Genomic DNA, 26,066 nt, shown 5'->3' with positions numbered 1-26,066 from the left:
GCAACATAAGCAGTAGTCAGGAAAACACGTTATTACATCACAGCACTTGTCATAAGAATATCATAAAATGCCCATAGTAGGAACATTAGAAAACATATGGCAAGTTAGAAAAACATATTATCAAGCATGTCCATAAAAGGAACATTTGCATACACATATGTAAAAACATCAAACGCAGGTAGGTAATATATGAATCAAACAAAAGTCTGTAGAAAGAACTTTGGATTGCAACTATATTGATCCTTTAAACAGTACCTGGTTGGATGAAGGCACCTCCAGTGCGTAGAAGGCGAACAATGAGGCCCCCGGCGCTCCTATGTGCAAAATGGGGGCCTCCCTTATACTCTGGGGTCAGAGGAGGGCGACATGCACCTCCTCTCTTTTATAGACGGGCCCCTCCGGGGACCGTGATTACTGGCGGCCAACCAGGGCCTCAACCGGCCCTCACGAGGGGGGCTAAAGCCAGCAAAAACAACTTAGGGCAGGAGGGGGGCACCAAGCACCCCCTCCGGTTTAATGACAGGCCCCTCCCGGGACCCGTGATCTCTGGGGGCCCCCCCGGGCCTCCACTGGCCCTTCCACCAAGCTGGGGGGGGCCCACAATAATGCCTGTTTTACCTAACGCAGAGGCCAGGGGAAGAGGGGCACTCCCCGCGCCTTCCCCTGGTCCTGCCATGAAGCCACAAGATGATCAGACACCTCCTGGGGCCTGAGCAGACACTCGCCTGCACCCGATGTGGTGCGCGAGTGTTCTTCCAGCTTCCCGGGCTGCTGTGGTGATCTTATTTAAAGGGGCACAATGCAGCAACGAGCCTACGAGCTCCCAAGGCTCCATAAGCGCGCTGCAATCAGCGATATGGCGGCCGTAACCATGGAGAAGCACCCCTTGTGAAGAAATGGATGCAGGGGTCAGGGGCCACAGCACCCTGCTCCTGGGCAGCAGAATCTTAAGACAAGGTCCTCATGTGGAGGGCCCAGCTACAGGACAGCACAAGGGAAAGGCAGCAAGTGGCAAGTCCTTCACAGTGACCAGGCAGGTCACAGGTCAGCACAGCAGCAGCAGTCCATGGCGGTTCCTGGTGAGTCCTTTCAGCCTTTGGTGTCCAGTTCCAAGATAATTTCAAGAGTCTCCAAATTGTGGGGAAAATTCCCCTGTACTTATAGTCAGTTCTTACAGTGTTTTACAATGGTAGGGAGAGGAGGTTCCAGCCAGAGTCCTAGAGCCAACAGCGAGAGGTCAGAAAAACCAGGAGGAAGGAGGCAAAAAGACTGGGGATGACCCTGCGTAAGGCAAAAAGTCCAACACTCACCCTGAGACCTAAATCTCCCCAACCACCCCTGGCTCCCCTGCCCTTAAATCTACCCGATCCCCCTCTGCCCTGAGCCCTAAAACCCCAAACGCACCCCAATAAGCAACCACCCCTCCCCAAATTACCCTTATCCCCCTCCAACCCTGAGACCTAAATCTACAAAACTGCCCTGGCCCACCTGCCCTTAAATCCACCCCAAACCCCCCACCCCCACCCTGAGCCTTAAATTACAAAAACTACCCGACCCACTGCCCTGAGCCCTAAAACTCCCACTAACCCCTAAAAACAACCTCCCCTCCCCAAACTACCCTGACCCCCCTGCCTTGAACCCTAAATCAAAAAAATTACCCCACCCCTAAAAACAACCCAGCCCCACTTTCCTCTCCCGATCCTTCTTCCAGTTCCTGCTCCTTCCTGCTTGCCTGCCCATCCGCACAGCTAGACCGCTGTCTGAACCACGTATATGCACCTTGCCTTAACCACGCATGTGCATGGTTAAGGAATATGCGTGGTTCAGGCAAGCGCTGTCCAGCTTGCGGACAAACAGCACGCATGGCTGTGCCTGCATAGTTCAGGTCATTTCCCGTCAAACCACATTGGTTGTTCTGTCAAGCCAGACCTAAAAATGTTTATTTAAGCATTATCCTGTAGAACATAAGTATTCTTTTTAGCAGTGTAAGCCCCTAGACTCATTCCATGCACAGGTTTGTGATTTAAAACACAGACCTCGTCATTACGTTGAGAAAGCCTACTCAATATGCAATAAACAATATGCTTACTGTTTTCTTTTCATATAATAGGCATCATTTTTTGACGTAATGATTGTCTTGTATGGCACGGTTCTTCAGTCTCAATATTTGACAAGCTGAGTGAAAGATGGGGTTATGAAAATAAAAAGTCAAAAGTTAAAGGGCCACATAATAAGCTGTGCTGTTGAGCAATAAGGATATTTCGAGTCAGGCTTTGGCCTCTGTCACAGCATGCTGGTGTGCTAATAATACTGGTAATTAGAACTTGGATTTATACATCACTTCCTGCAATGTCACTGTCAAAAACAGGCGGTACTATCCCCCAGCTACATGATACTCATTTCAAAAATTTGGTTTCGAGGCAAAAACGAGTCAAGAAGATCAGGAATTGTACATTTTGATCTTCAGATAATCAACAGATCTCTGCAACATGTGCAATATTCAGCATAGTTCTCTTGCCTGCATTTGACGTCTCCATCCTTGCCGTCGCTTAAGAATTAGCCTATGCAAAAAACCCGAAATGTCCTTACAGGTCATCCTGGATCAGAGTCACAAGCAGTGGTGGCTGGTGACATTTTAAAGTGGTGGGGCGTAAATGCCTGTCTTGAGTGCCATGTGGCGAGTGAGCCCAATTCTTACAGTTCTGAAGACCAAAAAATGATCGTCGCAGCAGAGGCAGTAACCAACTGCACTACCAGAAGAGAAAACAAAGGTTCAAAGGCAAACATTTCTGAAAGTGAAACTCTACAGATATTTGTAGGTGGCACACGAAAAACAAATGACAATACTTGCTGTTATCCATTAACCAATGAAAGCAATGAGCAGCACAAAGAAAAATATTTGAACATTTAATAGTCCGAATTCACATGTTTTATCTAATGCAAACGCGATCCTGGGATGCAAGGCATTCTTCAAAATTACGGAGTCCAAAGGTGAGTTGAGTATCATTGAGCAGCCTAGCAGTGGGAGACCTCAATCGTGGGAACTCGCACTTCGACTTTTTTGTTTCTAAAAGAGTTTAACGAAGCCATTGGGGAAATAAAAACAACTCCTGGTCAAAGACATGCACACAATTTAATGCAAGTCGGGACTTAAAGATTGATTTCCAGATTAAAAACACAGTACAACATTTCAAAGTGAACTAAATTATTGTTTCCACCAGAGCGCCTCAAGATGGTCTCTGTTAAGCTTTGTTACCGTTCATCTATTTAAAATCCGTAACTGTCTCCATGCATTTTCAGCCAACTTTGTTCTGCTTCTCCCCCAGATATTCCTATGATGGCCACTCAGCACTGCCCTCACTCTGTAATGCTCAAGTGCAGTCCCTTTTCAGGGTCCCGAGCATCCGACCCCTGTGCTGCCTACCATTCAGTGCAGTAGAGTTTGTTTAGTGTTAGCCCACAGGCCCAGCCAATCCCAACGTTGTTTTATAAAACAAAAATTATTAGAATTTCATTAAAGTATATGAAAGCAGCATTGGGATTGGCTATAGTAGGGTAACTCAGCGCTCCATAGGAGAACAAGGACCTGTACTCTCGGTATCATAGACTCTATACTACGGCGTGGGTCTAGGGTGACCACCCGTCTGTACATTTCACAGACTGCCCGTAATTTCGCCCTGCCGTCCGTTGTCCGTGATGAAAGGCTTAATGGACGGCATTTGTCCGTAATTTTGGCCTTTCACCAAAAGGACAAGGGAAGGTAGAGCGAAATTATGGGCAGATTAGTTTCCCCAACAGGTTTCAAAGGCAGGGAGTCTAGTGTGCTCTGAGGGAGGGAGGGGCAGACAGATAAGAAACAGACCTTCTTGCTAGGGTGTCTCCTAACCTAAAGACATGCAAATGTGGGCAACTAGTAAATCTCCAAATGCAAAGGGGCTTGAAAATCTGCATTGACTTTGCTAAAAGGAGGCACTTGAAGTTTTCTGGTGGCAAAGATATTTCTTTTAGAGAAGTATTGTAATGGTGTTCCAAGGTGAGCTGTGGAGTGTGTGGTTATAATGGAGTGTTATAACATTTTTTAGTACTAGGTATAAACTGTATATTATTCAAATCTGTATTTGAGAAGCACTTTTTTTATTGAACCGTAATGTATTTGCGCATTTTGTAGCAGCCTTTATTATGATGTAATTGTATTTTTCATAGTTCTTTCAAGGACCTCGGTACCTCATAGTACTAACAAACATTGGCAAAGCCAATAGGTCTCGTCTACGAAAGAGTTATTGTCTTTGCTAATGTGTTTTAGCCATTAGCCATGTTTTACACCAGAGTGTCTGCTGTTCAGCATGACTTAAATTTAGTGGCATAGTTGTGTGGAGTGGAGTAGAGTGGCATAGGGGCAGTGGCGTAGAGCCCAGTGGTGCAAAGTACTGTGCAGTGAGGTACAGTGCAGTTGTTTAGAGTGCGTTAGCGTAGAGTGAAGTGGTTTAGAGTGCAGTGGCATGGAGTGGCGTGGGACAGAGTGGAGTGGCATAGAGTGCAGTGGAATAGAGTGGCATACAATAGAGTGGCAGATTGCAGAGTAGACTCGCGTTGCAGGGAGTGCAGTGGCGTAGTTTAGAGTGGTGCAGAGTAGAGTATAGTGCTGTAGAGTGCAGGCTCGTAGAGTGGAGTGATGCAGAGTAGAGTGGCATAGAGTGCAGTGGCATAGAATGCAGTAGTACATAGTAGATTGGTGTATAGTACAGTGGTGGAGAGTGCAACGCTGCAGAGTAGAGTGTCAGTGCAGTGATGTAGAGTGGAGTAGAGCAGCACAGAGTGCAGTGGCGTAGAGTACAGTGGTACAGAGTAGAGGGCAGTGGCATACAGCGCAGTTGTTTAGAGTGCATTGGCGCAGAGTGCAGTGGCATAGAGTGGCATGGGGTAGAGTTACATAGAGTGCAGTGGAGTAGAGTGGCATACAATAGAGTAGCGGGGAGTGCAGTAATGCAGAGTGGTGTAGTGTCATAGAGTGCAGAGTAGACTCATTTGGCAAACAGTGCAGTGGTGTAGAGTGGTGCAGAGTGGAGTATTGTAGAGTGGTGTAGAGTATAGTGCCTAGAGTGCAGTGGCATAGAGTAGAGTGGCGTAGAGTGCAGAGTTCAGAGTAGAGTGTCAGTGCAGTGGTGTAGAGTGGTACAGAGAACAGAGGCATAGAGTCCAGCGGTTCAGAGTAAAGGGCAGTGCCACACAGTGCAGTTGTTTAGAGTGCACTGGTGTAGAGTGCAGTTGCATAGAGTGGCATTGGGCAGAGTAGAGTGGCATACAGTGCAGTAGAATACTGTAGAGTGTATTGGTGCAGAATGCACTAGTACAGAGCAGAGTGGTGTAGAGTATAGTGGCGGCCAGTGCAGTGTTGCAGAATAGAGTGTCAGCTTGCAGTGATGTAGAGTGCATTGAACTAGAGTGCGGTGGTCAGAGTGGTATAGAGTACAGTGGAGTAGAATAGATTGTTTCAGAGTAGAGTGCAGTTGCATAGAGTGGAGAGGTGCAGGGTAGAGTGCAGTGGCATTGAATGCAGTGGCATAAAGTAGATTATTTCACAGTAGAGTGAGGTGGCTTAGAGTGGAGAGATGCAGGGTAGAGTGGAGTTGCATAGAGTGGCATAGAGTGTGATGGCATAGAGTAAAGTGGTGTAGAGTGCCGTGGCATTGAGTGCAGAGGTGCAGAGGTGCAGAGTAGATTAAAGTGACGTACAGTGTATTGATGTAGAGTGCAGGGGCATAGAGTTGATTGTTACAGAGTAAAGTGCATTAGCATAGAGTGTATTAGCTTAGAATGCAGTGGCATACAGTGCAGTGTTGCAGAGTGGCAGAGAGTGGTGTTGTGCGGATTAGATTGGTGTAGCCTAGACTGGAGTGGTATGGCGTGCAGAGGAACAGAGAGCAGTGGTGTAGAGAGGCGTAAAGTGCAGTGGCATAGAGTAGAATGGTAGAGAGTAGAGTAGAGAGGCATAGTGTGAAGTAGCATAGAGTGCAGTGGCATAATGTGGAGTGGTTCTGAATGGAGAAGACTGCAGTGGCATGGAGTGGAGCAGAGGAGAGTGCAGTATGGATGGTATGCTAACACACTGCCATGACAGACAACACATGTTTGCTTGAAATTACCATTACATTTTCACAGATATACAGTTTTTCAAATAAAACTATACTGTGCACAGACGATGATGTGTGGAATTTTCATCACCTAATGCAATGATTTGTTTTAATCATGTAAAGGTATTTGTTTCCAGCACAGTTCAGAATTAAAAAAATGTGCTTCATTTGTACTCCTAATTCTGATATATTTTGAAGTTTATTTAAATGTTGTCATGTGATAGAAAAAACTCTTCCCTAACCCCAGTATCCAGCAAGATTGTCGCATAAATCCTCTCACCTTGAAGTCAGAGAAAGCAAACACTAAGTTCCCACCGAAGACAGATGCTGACATTTGACTTTGTTCTTTGAATGCACAGCAAATGTGATGAGATAAGAACAAGATTTACAGGTCTGTTTACAGAAAGGGAGCACTCGGAAGGATACTGTAAATAAGGTTTTGGTAAGGGAAGGGACAAATTCAAGCTGCATAACCTAAAACAAATAAAGCCAGCAAATTGAAAGCAACAGATTGTTGAGTTACAAACCACAAGGCCAATGGCAAGCAACGGGCAGAATGCATTCACAAGGAAGCACTATGCATGTACTTAAACTGACAGCTGTGGGATACTTTGTGGGGAAAGTCCAGTATTTTACTCCATATCTTGCAGAGGTTTGACCACATCAATCACCCAGTTAGTATGACAAGTAGACATGGGGTGGTTTCCATGTTGCAGGAAAGGTCTGTACACCCATTCTGTCAGTTTGACACCATTTCCTATGGTATAGAGCTTCTGGCACACCTTTTGTAGTGTTAGTGCTAGGTGGCAGACATGAAATAGGGCATTCAATGATTATTTAAGGTGGTTGTAAGTAAGGAGTTGACCGGGGTGAAGGTGGTAGTCTGCCACAAGGGTTTGGAAATTTAGTAGCTCGCTGTCCGGAAACAAATTCCCAAATTTTAAGATACCTGCCACATTCCACTGATGGAGTTGCTCTGAGCACTGCCATCCTGTGCGAGTGGGAAGGCTTAGCAAAGGTAGTGCAGGAGCATAGGGTTTCTTCGTGTCAGTGAGTTTACAGGTTCTGGCAAGGCAAGAGAAAGCCGTGCATGATAACCCCAGATGGTGATTCGTAGAATGGTCAGTAGGAAACAATGAGCAGTGCATTAAGCCTTCCTTAAAAGTATTTACTGGTAAACCCCATCTCATGCAGGGAGGTGGGCAGAAAGCCAGCGAGCCACCCATTGGACATGTGCAGCTGAATAATAGCATTCTAAGTCCAGAAGTCACAAGTAACTTTAGAGTGGAAAGAGCTACCCAATGGTACTGCAGCGATCAAATCAGATGTGTGGCCTGTCTGAAGAAGGAATGACGGACGAGCAGGGGAAGGTTTGCAAAATAATACTATCATTGGGGTAGCACACCATCTTCACTCGTGCCACATGGCCCACTACAGAAAGCAGAAGAGGAGACCAAAAAGCAAACTGGGCTTGGAGGGACCGTTCGCTCTGCCGAGATTTTCATCCTGGAAATCAGTGTAAGACTGGTAGATCTTAATCACTAGGTATCAAAAGGTAACTGGTTCCCAGTTCAATCTGAGATCTAATTGTACAGTATATAAAGGGGAAAACAGTGCCATATTGTAATTGTAATCATATTTATATAGCGCTTACTACCCCTGACGAGGCGTCGAAGCGCTTTTCGATGAGTAGCACTCTACTCCGGTACCCAACAAGAATTAGTGATGGATTAGTATAATTTAAATAAGGAGTACAGTTTTAGTATTATTATGAGTTAATTTGAGTTGCGGATATGAGAGTTTGTTAGTTAGATTGACTGGAGTAATGGAGGGGTGGAGGAGGAAAGAAATCCAGAAGTGTTAGTTGGGAGTTTATCCTTCATTTACTCAATCCAAAGGCTTGAGATGAATAAAAGGGGAGCGGAGGAGAAAGAGGATGTGGAAGGGTTAGGGATAGCATAGTAGTAGGGTGAGATGAATGCAGGAGAATTTAGTAGGGTTGTGTGGGAGGTCACAGAGGTAGAGTGAGGTTTGGTGAGTTAGATGTGGAGGTGGAGGGAAGAGCTTAGGCAGAGATATTTAGGAGATGAAAGTGGTCGAAGGGATTTGGGATGAGTCCGAGTGAGAATGGAGGATAGTTTGATAGAGACATGACATAAGAGTGATGAGTAGATAAGTGTGATAAAAAGAGAGCAGAAATTCATAGATATCTAGTATAACAACCCATGCAATGATCCACAAACATGCCAGGCACAGAAACAACATATACACATACATACACATATATATATATATATATTTATACACACACACACACATGAATAGACACACATATGCACATACAATACATAATTAGAATCATGGGTAAAAAATACTGAGTCAGACAGGTTTAAAAGAGTGTGTGTGTACTTTATTGTTATTGGTTTAGTTTCTGTAAAATGAGCATTGTGGCCTACCCAACCGGAGTATTTTCTACGAGTATGTCAGTAAGCGTTACCTAGCATGTTTTATATGCCCTGTTTATATTGTACACTAAGGGTACGTGATGGGCCACGGGGTAAGCGTCTCCAGCAACCTTGTGTGCCTTTGGCAATGTGATTGTTACTAGTGCGTCTTTGTGGAGATGTCCTTGTGCTTCTGAGCATCAACAACGCACCACCGGAATCGGCGGTAAACGCATTGGGGTCGTTTTGGAAAGCTGTCCATCATCCTGGTAAAAGGTGGGAATTCCTTTACCTACTTCGAGGGTGGACGGGGCGTGGCTCAGCGGGCGGAGCTTACAGCTGCTTTATAAAGGGAGAACCTTCTACTCTGTGTCTCCAGCAGAGGAAGATAGAACCCGAGCGTCACAGTCAGATACAGATTACGCTCCAGTACATCATCAGTTCACCTCCAGGAAGGATTCTAGATCTTTTCTGCTATGGGATCTCTGAGCGTACAGCCTTGCTTTATCTTTGCCAAGCCCAAGAGTTAGGGTGGCTTGTCCTTTCCAGAGGCTGAGCTTCAACTGCGGCACCTGCTACGTTTATATTTCTAAGTGCTTCCTGTTGAGGTTTAGTTTCTGTAAAATGAGCATTGTGGTATACCCAACCGGAGTATTTTCTGCGAGTATGTCAGTAATCGTTACCTATCATGTTTTATACGCCCTGTTTATATTGTACACTAGAGGTACGTGATGGGCCACGGGGTAAACGTCTCCAGCAACCTTGTGTGCCTTTGGCAATGTTATTGTTACTAGTGCGTCTTTGTGGAGATGTCCTCGTGCTTCTGAGCAACAACAACGCACCACCGGAGTCGGCGGTAAACGCATTGGGGTCGTTTTGGAAAGCTGTCCATCATCCTGGTAAAAGGCGGGAATTCCTTTACCTACTTCGAGGGTGGACGGGGCGTGGCTCCGCGGGCAGAGCTTACAGGTGCTTTATAAAGGGAGAACCTTCTACTCTGTGTCTCCAGGAGAGGAAGATAGAAACCGCGCGTCACAGTCAGATACAGATTACGCTCCAGTACATCATTAGTTCACCTCCAGGAAGGATTCTAGATCTTTTTCTGCTATGGGATCTCTGAGCGCACAGCCTTGCTTTATCTTTGCCAAGCCCAAGAGTTAGGGTGGCTTGTCCTTTCCAGAAGCTGAGCTTCAACTGCGGCATCTGCTACGTTTATATTTCTAAGTGCTTCCTTTGAGGTTTAGTTTCTGTAAAATGAGCATCGTGGCCTACCCAACCGGAGTATTTTCTACGAGTATGTCAGTAGGCTTTAGCTAGCATGTTTTTTTACGCCCCGTTTATATTGTACACTAAGGGTACGTGATGGGCCACGGGGTAAACGTCTCCAGCAACCTTGTGTGCCTTTGGCTATGTGATTGTTACTAGTGCGTCTTTGTGGAGATGTCCTCGTGCTTCTGAGCATCAACAACGCACCACCGGAAATCGGCGGTAAACGCAGTGGGGTCGTTTTGGAAAGCTGTCCATCATCGTGGTAAAAAGGCGGGAATTCCTTTACCTACTTCGCGAGTGGACGGGGCGTGGCTCAGCGGGCGGAGCTTACAGGTGCTTTATAAAGGGAGAACCTTCTACTCTGTGTCTCCAGCAGAGGAAGATAGAACCCGCGCGTCACAGTCAGATACAGATTACGCTCCAGTACATCATCAGTTCACCTCCAGGATGGATTCTAGATCTTTTCTGCTATGGGATCTCTGAGCGCACAGCCTTGCTTTATCTTTGCCAAGCCCAAGAGTTAGGGTGGCTTGTCCTTTCCAGAAGCTGAGCTTCAACTGCGGCACCTGCTACGATTATATTTGTAAGTGTTTCCTTTGAGGTTTAGTTTCTGTAAAATAAGCATCGTGGCCTACCCAACCAGAGTATTTTCTACGAGTATGTAAGTAAGCGTAACCTAGCATGTTTTTATACGCCCCGTTTATATTGTACACTAAGGGTACTTGATGGGCCACGGGATAAACGTCTCCAGCAACCTTGTGTGCCTTTGGCAATGTGATTGTTACTAGTGCGTCTTTGTGGAGATGTCCTCGTGCTTCTGAGCATCAACAACGCACCACCGGAAATCGGCGGTAAACGCAGTGGGTCGTTTTGGAAAGCTGTCCATCATCGTGGTAAAAGGCAGGAATTCCTTTACCTACTTCGAGGGTGGACGGGGCGTGGCTCAGCGGGCGGAGCTTACAGGTGCTTTATAAAGGGAGAACCTTCTACTCTGTGTCTCCAGCAGAGGAAGATAGAACCCGCGCGTCACAGTCAGATACAGATTACGCTCCAGTGCATCATCAGTTCACCTCCAGGAAGGATTCAAGTTGTTTTTCTGGTATGGAATCTCCGAGCGCACACTTCTGTTTTGCCTTTACCAAGCCCAAGAGTTAGGGTGGCTTGTCCTTTCCAGAAGCGTAGCTTCAAATGGGACACCTGCGACGTTTATATTTGTAAATGCTTCTTGTTTCGGTCCATTTTCTGTAAAATGAGCATCATGTCACCCCCAACTGGAGTATTTTCTACCAGTAAGTCATTATGTGTTACCTAGCATGTTTAAACGCCCCTTTTGTATTGTACACTTAGGCTACGTGATGGACCACGGGGTAAACGTGTCCTGCAACCTTGTGTGCCTTTGGCAATGCGATTGTTACTCGTGCGTCTTTATGGAGATTCCCTCGTGCTCCTGCGCATCAAAAGCGCACAAACGTGTTTTGCCTTTGCCAAACCCAAGAGTTAGGGTGGCTTGTCCTTTCCAGAAGCGGAGCTTCAACTAGGGCACCTGTGACTTTATATTTGTAAGTGCTTCCTGTTTAGGTCTAGTTTCTTTAAAATGAGCATCATGGCCTACACAACCGGAGTATTTTCTACCAGTAAGTCAGTATTGTACACTAAGGCTACGTGATAGACCACAGGGTAAACGTCTCCAGCAACCTTGTGTGCCTTTGGCAATGCCATTGTTACTAGTGCGTCTTTATGGAGATGCCCTCTTGATCCTGCGCATCAAGAACGCACCACCTGAATCGGCGGGAAACGCAGTGGGGGCCCTTTGGAAAGCTGCCCATCACCCTGACAAGGCGGGAAGACCTTTGCTACTACGAGGGTGGGCGGGGCTTTACCCAGCGGGCGGAGTTTACAGATGATTTATAAAGGGAGAACCCTGCACTCTGCTGTCGCTAGGAGAGGAAGAGAGAACCCACTCGTCACAGTCAGATTACGCGCCTGTGCATCATCAATTCACCTCCACGAAGGATTCAACTTGTTTTTTCTGGTATGGAATCTCCGAGCGCAAAATTCTGTTTTGCCTTTGCCAAGCCCAAGAGTTAGGGTGGCTTGTCCTTTCCAGAAGCGTAGCTTCAACTGTGACACCTGCGACGTTTATATTTGTAAATGCTTCCTGTTTCGGTCTAGTTTCTGTAAAATGAGCATCATGGCATCCCCAACTGGAGTATTTTCTACCAGTAAGTCATTATGGGTTACCTAGCATGTTTTAAATGCCCCTTTTGTATTGTACACTAAGGCTAAGTGATGGACCACGGGGTAAACGTCTTCTGCAACCTTGTGTGCCTTTGGCAATGCGATTGTTACTCGTGCGTCTTTATGGAGATGCCCTCTTGATCCTGCGCATCAAGAACGCACCACCTGAATCAGCGGTAAACGCAGTGGGGGCCCTTTGGAAAGCAGGGGGGGGAGCCACAAACTAGCAAGGGAATTCACACAGTCACAGCAAAAACGATTTTGAAACAAACACCACTTTAAAAGAGGCCAGGCTGCCTGAAAACACAGAGAGTCAACAGTAAAACAAACACTTTTTGAACAATTAATACTATTTGACTAGAAAATATCTTTGGGCTCCTTACCTAGGTCTCTTTGCAATCCTTGAACACTGGGCTGTATCAGGACACAGGAGAGATGTACAGAGGAACACAAAATGGAGCTGCCTGTCTTTGGCCTTCCCTCCACAAAACTTAAGGAGCCAGAGCAGGTGGGGGGGGCGGGTCTAAGGTGCAGCAGAGACTCAGGGAGCCAATCAGCTAAGTCCAGTCCCTGGGGCCTGGGGGGAGGCTATTGCTGCTCTATTCAGTATCTCCTTGGATACAGACAGGCTGAATCCACACTTCCAAGCTAGCAGAGTCTACTTTTCAGGTGAGGGGGAGATTGTTTAAGAGACAAACACTGCAATAGTTCTGGGCGCACACTCTAAAATCGGGCTTTTTTAAGGCAAAAAATACAGGGGGGCTGACAGCTTTTAAGCACAATTTAATTCACACAAACAGATTAAAAACAGTATCCTAAAACCACACTCTGAAAGATTTATGTAGTCTTTTTACTAAGAATAGGGGTGAAAAAAAGGGGGAAAGGGGGGGGGAGCCACAAACTAGCAAGGGAATTCACACAGTCACAGCAAAAACGATTTTGATACAAACACCACTTTAAAAGAGGCCAGGCTGCCTGAAAACACAGAGAGTCCACAGTAAAACAAACACTTTTTGAACAATTAATACTATTTGACTAGAAAATATCTTTGGGCTCCTTACCTAGGTCTCTTTGCAATCCTTGAACACTGGGCTGTATCAGGACACAGGAGAGATGTACAGAGGAACACAAAATGGAGGTGCCTGTCTTTGGCCTTCCCTCCACAAACTTAAGGAGCCAGAGCAGGTGGGGGGGGGGCGGGTCTCAGGTGCAGCAGAGACTCAGGGAGCCAATCAGCTAAGTCCAGTCCCTGGGGCCTGGGGGGAGGCTATTGCTGCTCTATTCAGTATCTCCTTGGATACAGACAGGCTGAATCCACACTTCCAAGCTAGCAGAGTCTACTTTTCAGGTGAGGGGGAGATTGTTTAAGAGACAAACACTGCATTAGTTCTGGGCGCACACTCTAAAATCGGTCTTTTTTAAGGCAAAAAATACAGGGGAGCTGACAGCTTTTAAGCACAATTTAATTCACACAAACAGATTAAAAACAGTCTCCTAAAACCACACTCTGAAAGATTTATGTAGTCTTTTTTACTAAGAATAGGGGTGAAAAAAAGGGGGAAAGGGGGGGGGAGCCACAAACTAGCAAGGGAATTCACACAGTCACAGCAAAAACGATTTTGAAACAAACACCACTTTAAAAGAGGCCAGGCTGCCTGAAAACACAGAGAGTCCACAGTAAAACAAACACTTTTTGAACAATTAATACTATTTGACTAGAAAATATCTTTGGGCTCCTTACCTAGGTCTCTTTGCAATCCTTGAACACTGGGCTGTATCAGGACACAGGAGAGATGTACAGAGGAACACAAAATGGAGGTGCCTGTCTTTGGCCTTCCCTCCACAAAACTTAAGGAGCCAGAGCAGGTGGGGGGGCGGGTCTCAGGTGCAGCAGAGACTCAGGGAGCCAATCAGCTAAGTCCAGTCCCTGGGGCCTGGGGGGAGGCTATTGCTGCTCTATTCAGTATCTCCTTGGATACAGACAGGCTGAATCCACACTTCCAAGCTAGCGGAGTCTACTTTTCAGGTGAGGGGGAGATTGTTTAAGAGACAAACACTGCAATAGTTCTGGGCGCACACTCTAAAATCGGGCTTTTTTAAGGCAAAAAATACAGGGGGGCTGACAGCTTTTAAGCACAATTTAATTCACACAAACAGATTAAAAACAGTCTCCTAAAACCACACTCTGAAAGATTTATGTAGTCTTTTTACTAAGAATAGGGGTGAAAAAAAGGGGGAAATGGGGGGGGAGCCACAAACTAGCAAGGGAATTCACACAGTCACAGCAAAAACGATTTTGAAACAAACACCACTTTAAAAGAGGCCAGGCTGCCTGAAAACACAGAGAGTCCACAGTAAAACAAACACTTTTTGAACAATTAATACTATTTGACTAGAAAATATCTTTGGGCTCCTTACCTAGGTCTCTTTGCAATCCTTGAACACTGGGCTGTATCAGGACACAGGAGAGATGTACAGAGGAACACAAAATGGAGGTGCCTGTCTTTGGCCTTCCCTCCACAAAACTTAAGGAGCCAGAGCAGGTGGGGGGGCGGGTCTCAGGTGCAGCAGAGACTCAGGGAGCCAATCAGCTAAGTCCAGTCCCTGGGGCCTGGGGGGAGGCTATTGCTGCTCTATTCAGTATCTCCTTGGATACAGACAGGCTGAATCCACACTTCCAAGCTAGCGGAGTCTACTTTTCAGGTGAGGGGGAGATTGTTTAAGAGACAAACACTGCAATAGTTCTGGGCGCACACTCTAAAATCGGGCTTTTTTAAGGCAAAAAATACAGGGGGGCTGACAGCTTTTAAGCACAATTTAATTCACACAAACAGATTAAAAACAGTCTCCTAAAACCACACTCTGAAAGATTTATGTAGTCTTTTTACTAAGAATAGTGGTGAAAAAAAGGGGGGCGGGGGGGGAATGGGGGGGGGGCACAAACTAGCAAGGGAATTCACACAGTCACAGCAAAAACGATTTTGAAACAAACACCACTTTAAAAGAGGCCAGGCTGCCTGAAAACACAGAGAGTCCACAGTAAAACAAACACTTTTTGAACAATTAATACTATTTGACTAGAAAATATCTTTGGGCTCCTTACCTAGGTCTCTTTGCAATCCTTGAACACTGGGCTGTATCAGGACACAGGAGAGATGTACAGAGGAACACAAAATGGAGGTGCCTAATTACATTTTGAAACACTAATTACATTTTGAAATTTGTACATTTTGTTTTTTTGAAGATTCTATGTGTACTTGACACTTAGGGATAACCCAGATCTCTAGTTTGGCTTTTGCTCAATTTCATTTAAAGACATGGACAAAGCAGGCAATTGCCTTGCACAACCTTGCAAGGGGTCTGGCCCCTGCTCACCCTTCACAAGCACTAACAGCCGGCCATTGCACCAGAAGAGTTTGTGAAGGTGGATGGGTGTTGCTTGTTCAACCACTTGACAGTGCCTCTTCTATTTCGCTCCAGTGTGCAGAGACACCTCCCCAGGTACCCAATACCTTTGAATAGTCTTGGTGGACCCATCTTGTCTGATTTTAGGAATTGTCCCACCTTGTTCTTCTCTTCTTTATTTATCAATTTTTTAGAAACAACCCTTTGAATTACTTGCCGTGGATCTCCCATTTGATCTTAATTTCATCCTCCTCTTTTATTATCTTTGATTGGTAGTCCAGGCTCCCATTTCTGAGATAAATGTAGAGTCCCAGACATACACTCTAGTGCAGTGAGACTACAGACAAGTTATGGGTACCTCACATCCTGACATTAGGTGTGAGACTGTTGTCCACACCATCTGCCCTGCCTCTTTAAAAAAAATTAGGTTGAAGGTCCATGGGTGGTTGGGGCAAGCCAGATATGTTTGTTCAAATTGTTTAAACTAGCATAAGGTTAATTACCTTAATGTTTCCCATACTGTTGGCCAGGGGTTTTAAAATTTTCAGAAACATAATTCATATGTTGCTGTTACTTTCTCTTCAAGAAAGTTCGGGTAGATTTGGGTAGGGGTGATCGGCTTGCCACAGTACTGGAGGGCATTAATTTACTACTGAACAAGGACGTAATGTGACACCTGAATGTAGCATACCAGGAGGCAATCACAAAAAGAACACAGTGAATAAATAGTGCTAAGTTAAAAAAGAGCAAATAAATGCACTGACAACATAGTGAGGCATGGCCTCGCTTGGGTGTGTCTGTAAAACTAACATTTGTTCTTGAATTTTTGTCCTGAATTTTGACCCTTTGTCCTGAATTTTTGTCCTGAATATTGACCCTTTGTCCTGAATTTTTTACAGTCCTGTCCAGAATTTGCCTCAATGCCAGGTGGTCACCCTATGTGGGTCAGAGGCTTTTAAAGTGCATATGTCAGATTGTGCGTTCCCCAGCTCTTGTCCAGGACCACATGTGCACTGAAATTCACGGCAGACCAGTTCTTTGTGGGCATTACAAAAGGTGGACCACGCCTCCCACACTATGCACTGTAACTGCAAAATTACGATACAGCCCTCAAAAGATTTGTTAAACATTTTTATTTGACAGGCGAACTGAAATTTAAGAAGAAAAGCAGTGTAGTTGTCACCAGAATCTGGGTGGCATATCCTAGTTGGTGGTGCAACACTAATTTGCCTCTATATATGAGGTGCCACTGGTCACATGACCTGAGGAGGGGGGCACTGATACTAACACACTCTTTTCTCTTGAGCGTCACTACAACAACACTTTTGTTTACAAATTACTACTCACTTGTCAATGTGACTGCAGAGACTCCATCAACAGTGAATTTCCAGTTTGATTAATTCTACTGTATATAACTGTCAAATTAATGTGAGATGCAACTCAGCAAAGAATGATATACACTATATGCAACGGGGTCACCTTAGCTTTTCAAGAAAGGCACTGAGCAATTAATGTTTCCCACTGTCAATACCTGCACACAAATATGAAGGTTTGTGGTTCTCCCTTGTACTCAGAATCACATTTCTCTCCCCCTCTCTCCAGCTATATATCTTTATAGAGTTGAATGAAGAGTGAAATTGACAAAATAATTCCTTTTGTCAGACACAGACACATACATCTTTTATTAGTATTAGTCGCTGTGTATGTGCTGAAGATTTACTACTATGTTAATATAGACTACAGTACCATTTGCCGTTCATTATAAGGATATAGCAAATCACAGGGTGGTTTAATGGCCATATTGAGGAAGAAGGCTGAAGTTCATAAGGTCATGAAACTCTGATGTGGCTTGCAATATCCATAAAATGAATGACAGAGGGTATTTTATTCCTTATAATGAAAGGGCCCACCCTCGCCCTTTCATCTAACTGCTAAATCCTGGGTGTCTTCCTCTTTCATGTTAGTTAAAGTCAAGGAGACTAAAAGCCAAATCTGAATGAAACAGATCAAAAAGCAATTACTAATTTTTACAAGAAGATATCAGAATCAGTATGATGTCACATTAAAAAAAATCTGGGATTCAGAATATGTAGAAACAGATTTTATCTTTCTTGCAGTGACCTATAATATGGAAAAAGCGGTTGCAAAATATATCTTCTTTCTGCTGCCCAGTGTTCATGTAAGTAAACCAGGCTGGGTGAAGGAAAAGGCAGTTTTTGTTCTTGCTACATTGGTTAAACTGCAGCTCTAAGTATCCTTCGTGACTGGCCTTTCACATTGGTAGTTGGTTCTGGCAACATGCATTGTGACATCAGCAGTAAACTGTAATAGTCTATTGCAGTCGAGCAGCTACATCATTTCTTTGCTCAGTTGACTAAAGTTGCCTCAAAAGTAGCCTCTAATGAGGAAAACAAATTATGCACATCCCCAAAATGATCTTCCCCTGCTTTCAACTGTTACCCGGGGACAGAGGAGTAATAGGGGAGCCATACATCATAGCCTCTCCTCTCTGTCCCAAATAAAACAAGCATTTGCAATGCAACGGGTCTTGCATTTCTCAGAGTTAGAGCTATTATCAGTTGCAAACTCCCAACCGGACTTTTCTTGCCTCATTAAATGGAAAAAAATTGAGCGAGATCGCTCTGCTAAAAAAGAGATAAAGTAGTCCACAAACCGGACGGGAAAACAGTGAGCCTCATATGTTTTCAGTACTTGGTTGCTGCGCTTGAGGAGGGCTAACCACCAGAAAAGGCATGATGTGTGCATGCCTTGCACTAATGAAAGAAAGAAGATTTTAAAAGGCAAGCCCACAAACCAATGAAAGACACTTACGTGACATGGGCGGGGCTCTGAGCCCTTTTCTAACTACTACAGTATCTTGGAAGCGATACACATGCGCAAGTGCATGCTATGCAGGCTCGACCCTAAAAATAAACTTTGCCTGCAATCCCTAACCACCCCACACACACCTAAAGCTGTGGATTCAGCTTTCATTCAAAGTAGCGTTGACCTGACAATCTCTCAGGGAGGCCCATCAGTTTGGCCTTGAAGGCCTTTTGACATCACAACAGTGAGTAATCAGAATTATGATCAACTGTTTCTACGTCATAGCAGTGAGTTATGAGATTTAGAAACTGAAATAAATGACAGAGGCTCTCTATGGGAGCAATACATAACATACAGTATTACAGATGGACAATAATGAATTACAGAGATTTTTTAACTGAGCGATTCACTCTCATCTATGATGTCACTCAGAATCCCAAGGTAAAAAAACATCCACATAATTAACTTTTTCACTTTTTACCTATCTATAATTTTATGCAATGTAAGGCTTCTAAAATTACCTACCCCTGCTTCCAACTGCTAAAGAGGGTAAGAGGAGTAATGGGTGAGCAATACTTAACATGTACATTTTTACTTCAATTTAATATAAATATGTATGTATTTGTATGTGTAGGTGGATGTATGTAGGGTATATATTATGGATATGTGTATGTTTCTATGTATTCTACACTTGACATGCTCATATGTCATTGCTTAGTTTTATATAAGTTGTTTCATTTGATCCTTAGGAGTCACTGTTTTTATTTGATCTATCACAATAGGTAAATATTTTCTTAACTATTTATCTACAAGCATTTAACTATTAAAATATTGAGGAACGATATAAAAATGTTGCAAAAGTACACATTTAAATTAACTTCAAATACTTTAACTCTTGAAAGCCTGTGTTTATCTGATACAGCTTTAAAACTCAATACATTATATTCCTTACACATTTATTTCTTTGATAATGTAATTCTGTATCTATATATTTACTACTCTAATCCTACTGTACAAGATAATTAAAATACAACATTTTACTCTCGCAAAAGCTTTCCTCTGTCTGATCATCACCATATACCTCTAGCAACCTATCCTCTATCTCCGCTCTCTGACTCATATCAAACCCATTCTACTACACTGATCTCCAAAATAGCCCTTCCCGACTCTTCCTTCCTCTACCCCCCTGGCTCACCCCAAACCTCAGTTTACGACTATGAATTCCCAAACAGCCCTACTGAATTCTGCTTCATTTATCTATCATTTGACTCCTCCCAAACCCCATTTAACTTCTATGATCTCTCTAATAGCTTTCTACAGACTCTTACATCCTCCACCTCCCCTTTACTCATCCCAAACCATCGCACTACTATGATCTCCCAATTAACACTTCTGGATTCTTCCCTCCTCTATCCCTCCATTATTCTATCCAAATCAACTAACAGACTCACATGTCCTCTGCTCAAATTAACTCATACCTCCCTATAATAATACCATACTCATGTTTCCCTCTACTAATCCACCACTAATCCTTTTGAGTTACAGAGTAGCGTGCTACTCACCAACAAGTGCATCGACACCTGGTCAGAGATAGTAAGAGCTGTAACTGCAGTTACAATAACACCCATTCCCACTACTCGCTGTGCCTGCCTCTGTTCCAAACTGTGCTTCTTGCTTTGGATCGCTCCTTTGATAGAGGCTCAGAAAGCCCAGCCCGAACAGCCAGGAATTCCATTATGACATTGTAACAAATTTATTACCCACTGTTCTTACATCATAGCAGTGAATTACTGGTTTCAAAATCCATTCGTTCACGCCAACGGCTCCATGCAGTAGCAAAAGCATTACATGAAGATACCAGAGCATTGTATAGTATTGTTTCAGGCAAAAAAGAGAAATTGGTTAGGAGTGTTTTGAGTATTTTCTTCTTATGTAAAACTGTCAGCAAGACACTATTCAGACCCTAGTTAATTTCACATCTCTTTTTTTATTTATTTAGCAAAGTGTTTGCGAGTTCATGACACACCAAGGTGTTCCAGGGGGATTGGCTACGCCAAAGGTCAATTTCCGAAGTGTTTCATTTTCTTCATGATGGCAAGGCCAGGCGACCAGAAGGAAGCTTGTAATAATGCCTTATTTCAGATCCTTCTGCATGTTTAAAAGCAGTTGTTTGTTAAAATGTCATGTACATGACTAAAAATATTTTTTTATGTACTTATCTATGAGATTTGTAGCAACTAGTTCATTGCTTTTCCTCCATTTTAGGCTCCTGATATTAAACAGCAGTGTATAAAAGAGAGTTTCCTGTTACTTAGAACCCTATCAATGTGGGGGTGGGTTGTGTATCGATTGTTCTATAATTGTTTTTCTTCTAGTTATCAGACCAAGATTACCTTAAACAGTTCCATATTTAAGATATTACTAAAGCACAGCATCTGACTTACTTGTAACATTCATATATCTCACATTACCTCACAGAGCTCTTCATTGAATATACCTGTTGAGTTTGCTTCTTTTTTGCAATGTGGCCGCTGGTGATAGAATTCTGGGTCATTTGAATTGAGCTTTCTGGAGCCTTTCCTTACTTTTCTAGTGCGAAGATCTCATTTTTATATTTCATAAAAGCAAAAGCAGATACATATGCAGCAAATTATCATTAGCAGCGAGATTCAAATTTGCTATACAGTGAACAGGCAGGATCAGCTCACATTTTTGAAGCATCTGATAACACTAGCATGGATAATTCAATAATATTTGTTTTGCTGAAACACCAGCATGGTCCTGGCTGTGTAATGTAAAGCCAGATTCGAATCTTGATGCTGTTGACATAATGCTGGCTATGTAGGAACATATACATTTTGTACAACAGGAGTGCAAGGGGACACCACAGAGGAACTCCACAAGGCACCCTCCACAAATAGGATTCCTCTGATCCAATCCAAACTTGTTAGCTTTCATTAGAAAATAAATAGTGGGTTCCTCCTACGGCGAATCTCCCCACCATCTTCATTCTTTCAGCTTTCTCATGTACCACCATTTTATAATCAAAGTATAAGGACAGCATGCTGACCTTCACCAGGGGTGATAACAAGCGCCTCTCTTTTGTGTTTGTGATTTCCATTCTTGTGATAGGTATAAAGGATGTTAGTATTTCAAGACGAATTTGGGTTTGTTTAACATAGTGTTGCTTCTCCTTTGCATAGCTGTGCTGGGGAATCGAATATTTCAGATTACCTGATGTACAATCAGAACTAGAGACACCAAACTTGATTTCTTGATGAGGGGTGTTATTACAGTATGAGACAAGAGCAATTGATGATTGCCTTGGAGACTGATACACTTACCATAGTGATAATTTTAACTGTATGCATTGCAGGATAATGTTTAAGCATGAAGGATAGCAGGTTCCAATAATAACTCGCAGGCTTCACTTTTGTTAGATAGCCACCATTTACATGGTGGAAGGCAATAAGTGGTGGGTTAGTGGGCATGTGTGTTCTATCTGCTGGTTCCTGGCCACCTGGATGCCCAAGAACTGCTTTTCATTGCAATGTCTTGTGGCTCCTGGGACTCAGACGATGCCCAGTGAAACCCACAGTTGTGGCCTGGAAAAGTCTCTCATCTAGGCCTATTTCCTCGGATGTTCCTGGCTGCTGCTTCTTCTCTCTTGACCTCCAAAATAGCAATCACCTTCCTGAGGGCTGCATTTTAAGGCGACGTCACAGCTAGCCCACTTCAGGTCTCCGTTGACATTTTTGTTCCCTTTCCATTGTGGCTGTTGTTTTTGATGTCATTTCCATCTCCTGCTTTTTTTCTATTTAAAAGCCTAGGGTTAGAGTGTTCCTTTGCTTGCTTCCTTATTGATTCTGCTCTGTGCTGTTAAGACTCACATGAATTCCTGACTCCTGCTTATCTACAATCTTGTGAGGACTTCATCAGCAAGGAGGTCCTTTAAGCCTTTGGCTTTTAACGACTAAGAAGAAGCCAGCTTATCAAAGGCATGTGCTTACCACACAAGTAAACCCCAAAGTGCCTGTGCCTAAGACACAGGCAAACCTCAAATTAACCTGTGCTTAACCCCTGGTAGCTTGGCACAGAGCAGTCGTGCTAAACTTAAACGCATTGTGTAAAGTACACTTCTAACAGTAACACTGTGAAAACAAACCACAAAGGGAGGCTACAGCAGAGTTAGAAATATAGAGTCCATTGTAAAATATAAAACAAGTCTAAAACGACAATAATCCAAATAGTAGAAATGAAGATGCTGAATTTTAAAGTTTTAAATAAAAATAGTGGCAAGAAGCACAAAGCACTTTTGGGGATATCTGGTCGCACTGGACCAGGACAAAGTCACAAGTTCAGGTCTTTTGCGATGGAGCATGGGCTGGCCACAGGGACCCGGCTAGGCCAGCTTATCAAAGTACCTTAAATCATGGTTGTGGAGTGTTACGTGCAACTAAATCAAAGATGTGTCGTTCAGCCGAGGTGATGCATTGGGTCCGAGATGTGGCAATGCTGCGGTGCAAGGCCATGTTGCATCAACGGGCCTTGTGCTGCAAATGCTGGTGTCAGTGTTGCTCAGTTGAGGCAATGCATCAGTTCCGATGAGCGATGAAGCTGCAATGCAGAGTTGTTGGCATCCCTGTCGAGGCTGCAGTCAGCAAGAGATGTGAGGACCTCCTCCAGGGAAGTTATGTGGTTCCAAAGAGGATGCGTTGAAAATCCCAAATTTGTTTTTCACCACTATGAGGCCTACCCCTCTCATACGTTAGCACTAGTGATTCCTTATTACATTTAATAAAGTGTAACTTGTGATTGAGAAGGAGCAGACCTGTCATGTTTAGTACCTATGGAATTGTAATGATAAATCAACTTTAACTATAAAACTGGATTTAGTACTATAATTTTGAAAACGCCACTTTTAGAAAGTTGGCATTCTCCTGCTGTTAGCACGGTGTGTCTGCAGCATGTCTGCAAAACATGTCTGGGCTGGGGTGACCGCTGGTTTCCTACATTCCATCTAGACAACCTCACACAAAGGAAGGGTAAGTGTTACTGAGTGGCTGTCTGAATGTTGATGGGCCATCCTGCGCAGGATCGGAGGGAGGAGCTGAAACACCTGAATAGGGAGTGTCCTTCTCCGACGTAAAGGACTGCTTAACCCCCTGTAATGAGCCAGGGCAGGAAGGTAGGACCTCTGAGCACTTCTAAAGACCTCTCTTTGAAGTCAAAGGCACAAATGGGTTTAAAAACTGGACATCTGATCCTCCCAAATCAGTACACTTCGAGACCTGTGAAGAACTCTGCCAGGAAGGAGGACTGCTGTGCTACTACAAGGACTGCCAATCCGGACAGCTACTCTGGAAGAACTGCTTTTCTGCTGTGCTGCCCTGCTATCTGCTGCCCTTTGCCCTGCTGAGGAAGGACTGGACCCATCTCACTTGAACCCAAAGTGACTCTAGGGGCTTGCTGGTTTGCCTCCTGTTCTTCTGAAGTCTCTTGAACACAAAAGACTTTGAACCATCATCACCAACAGCACCTGGACTTTGCTTGCTACAAGTTTTGCCCTGCTAAGAGGTGCCAATACAGTCCTAGGTGCTTGGAAGTGGGTATAAAGTGCTGAAACTGGCAAAATCCATGTATCGCCGGCATTGCGCCGGTCAGTACTGATGCTGCTCCTTCTACGCAGGCGCATCGCTGCTCGAGGACTTCTCATCGCTGGCTACATCGCTCATTGATAACACATTACCTTCATCACAAAGGGCCTTAGTATGACCTTGATGGAGGAGCTTCCTTCATCACAAATGTGACGCATATCCCATCCTCCGTATTACGATCCCATTATATTCAATGGAGATCGTAATACGGCGGACGGGATATCCGTCACATTTGTGTTAGAGGAAACCTCTCCTCAAAGTCGTAAAAAGGCTCTAGGATTTCACAGATGATGCATCTCTGACTCTGCGGAACGAAACCAATGCATCACATGCATCCAAAGGGATCAATGCCAATGCATCATCTCCTCTGCTCTTCGCATCGGATCACAACGTTGAAGCATCTTCCATCCAAGTGTACTTTTTTAGCTAAACAAAGTTGTTTCCTGTATCTGACCAGTACTCCATCATGGTCAGCTTTACTTTTCAGATTGACCCAGTCTAGCGTGACCAGATAGCTGCAGTTTTAGGCTTTTAAGCACCATATCTGCAGATATTCTTTAAAAAACATATTTCAAATTCTACTCATTTGCTTTTTGTCATTTTGGTCTTGTTTTGTTCATTTAATTCAGATCCAGTTTTTATAATCAGGTGTGGTATCTTTTTGTGTGGTGTTTTCACAGTTTTACTATTTTAAGTGTTGCACAAATACTTTACAGATTGCCTCCTAAGTTAAGCCTCTCTGCTCTGTGCTAATCTACCGGAGGGTGACCACAGGTTACTGTGGTATCTGACTTACCCTGACTGCAATCGTGGTTCCTGCTTGGACAGGGTGCATACCTCTGCCAACCAGAAACCAAATTTCTAACAGGGAGACTTCAAAGCCATGCTGTTAAAGTGCACGGATGCCCTGCCCTCCCTGTCCTGGCTCCAGACTAACTACAGGGGGTATGCAACCCTTTATGTGGGAACAGGACACAGCCTATGCGGCTGTAAGTGAGGGTGGGGCTAGCTCCTCCCTCCCATCCTGACCATGGGGGTCCATTAAGTCACACCTAAGCTTCCATGTGTGTGGCTGTTTAGAGGAAATACACGAAGCCCAGAAGCAAACTACACCCAGTCATGTGACCAGGGACAGTCTGCAGGTACCAAATGACAATTTTCCAAAAGTTGCATTTTCAGAATTGTAAGTTAATATCCGACTTCATCAAACTTGAATGAATTATCTATTCCCATTTGGAAATTATGCTTATAGAATGTAATAGGTCAACACCGATGTTCCCTCTATGGGAGAGATAGGCCTTGCAGTGATGAAAAATGAATTTAAGAGTCTTTCACCACCAGGACATGTAAAACTTAAATATACATGTTCTACTTTTAAATACATTAACCCTTCCCTCTGGTCAGTCCATGGCTTACCTTAAGGGTGTCATATATGTATTAGAAAGGAAGGTTTGGGCCTGCCAAAAAGTTTATTTTGCCTGGTCAAATTTGCAGTGTAAAACCGCAGACACAAATTCAGCAAAGAGTGGCCTTGGAAATATTTAGAGGGCAAAATTAGTGCTATAGACCCACTACTAGTATTTAATTTTAGGCCCTGGGCACATGTCGTTCACTTTACTAGAGACTTTTAAGTCAATTAAATATACCAGTTGTGGATAAACCAAAAATGCCAAGGTTTAGGGGAGAGAGCAAAAGCACTTTATCATTGGTTATAAGTGGTAAAGTGTGCAAAGTCCTAATATCAGCAAAAAAAAGGTTAGAAAAATGGAGGAGGAGGGCAGAGGTTGGGGGAAAGACCATCATAAGGCTGACAGGTCTAACAGTTATCATTATAATTAATATTAATAATAATCATCATCACCAGTATGATCATCATCATAAAGGTATTTTGCCACTAGCCTCAGTGAAATTGTAAATGATTCAAAGGTGAAGTTTGGCAGGAATATGTAAGCTATATTTTGAATATTATAAAACAGGAAATCACTTTTAGGTGTGTGTATTCTTATGGTTGTGTACTTAACTATAAGAATATATACAAACTATTTAAAGTATTATTGGAAGGAATCTATTACCGAGCCTAGTGTAGATGCTCCATT

The sequence above is a fragment of the Pleurodeles waltl genome, chromosome 6 (genome assembly GCF_031143425.1).
Source record: "Pleurodeles waltl isolate 20211129_DDA chromosome 6, aPleWal1.hap1.20221129, whole genome shotgun sequence".
In the NCBI taxonomy this organism is placed as follows: domain Eukaryota; kingdom Metazoa; phylum Chordata; class Amphibia; order Caudata; family Salamandridae; genus Pleurodeles; species Pleurodeles waltl.
This window is presented reverse-complemented; position numbering follows the sequence as displayed.